Genomic DNA, 1454 nt, shown 5'->3' on the forward strand with positions numbered 1-1454 from the left:
AATGCAATTAGGACAATAAGGAGCAGGGCGGCGCTCCATCAAGTGACCATGGGTTAAGGGAGTATGACCAATATGCAACCTCGCCAGAGCCGTTTCCCATCGCCGGTTACGGTGGTAGGAGGATGGCCACGAGGAAACATAACATTTAAGAGTACGTAGTTTGTTACCAGTAACAGACGACCAAGAAGCCTGCCAACGAGTAAGGATGGAAGAATGGATAACCGGTTAAAAGTCGGAATATGGAATACCTTTACGAGGGATGGGACAAGAGCGGACAGCTTCCTTGGCAGCAGCATCCACACGCTCATTTAAAGAGACACCAATATTGCTGGGAACCCAACAAAACTCATTTTAGAACCGTAGGAGGCATTTTAGAACCGTAGGAGGGATAAAAGCTTTAGTGATGCGGGTCAAGGATGTACAAAACTGCGGAAGGGGGACTCACCATGGGGCAAAGAAGGAACAACATGAGGAGAAACATTAGAAATATGAACGGAAAGAGAAGCCTGTAAGCGAGATAACCGGACAGAAAGAGGGAGGTGGTAATGAGGAACAGGAACCGCAGGAGAGGTAAAAGTTAAAGCACGACAGAGGCAAGAGGAGGGATGTTGCAAGGACCGTGCAAGATTGCGAAGACAGTAGCGATCACGGCGGTCCCGGAGAGACAGGTAGCCAGTGTCAACATGCAAGCTGAGGATGGGAGTCGAACAAAAGGCACCAGAGCTGAGGCGCAGCCCAGTATGGTGCAAAGCATCAAGACGGCGAAGAATAGAAGTAGAAGTAGACGAGTAAGCAGGGCAACCATAATCGAGCTTAGACAGGACGAGAGAGGAATGTAAAGCAAGGAGTGCGCGCCTATCCGCTCCCCAAGAAGTATGGGACAATACCCGAAGAAGGGCAAGGGCCTTAGAGCACTCAACACGGAGGTAAGAGATATGGGGAGACCAAGACAAACGAGTGTCAAGGAATAACCCCAAAAGCTTCGTGAAATCTTTGTACTCAAGGGGATGACCATAAAGTGACAAAGAGGGACGAAGAACGACTCGTTTCTGAGTAAAGGTCAGGGCACAAGTCTTAGTAGTAGAGAACTTGAAGCCATGATCTGTGGCCCAAGACGACACGGCATCAATCACAAGTTGAAGCCGTCGTTGAAGGAGAGGCGCGTCATCACCCTGACAGCAAAGGGTAAGATCATCGACATCGAGAGCGGAGAAGACGCCCGAAGGAAGAGAGGAAAGAAGACCATTGAGGGCAACCAGAAAAAGAGTAGTGCTCAGACACTACCCTGGGGTACACGTTCGTATTGCTGAAAAGAGGCAGAGAGAGCAGTACGAAGCCGCACCCAAAAGGAACGACGAGAGAGGAAGCTGCGAATAAAGAGAGGGAGATGACCACGAAGGCCAAAAGAATGAAACTGGGATAGAATATGATATCGCCAAGTGGTGTCGTAAGCC

The sequence above is a fragment of the Procambarus clarkii genome, chromosome 76 (genome assembly GCF_040958095.1).
Source record: "Procambarus clarkii isolate CNS0578487 chromosome 76, FALCON_Pclarkii_2.0, whole genome shotgun sequence".
Taxonomy (NCBI): Eukaryota; Metazoa; Arthropoda; class Malacostraca; order Decapoda; family Cambaridae; genus Procambarus; species Procambarus clarkii.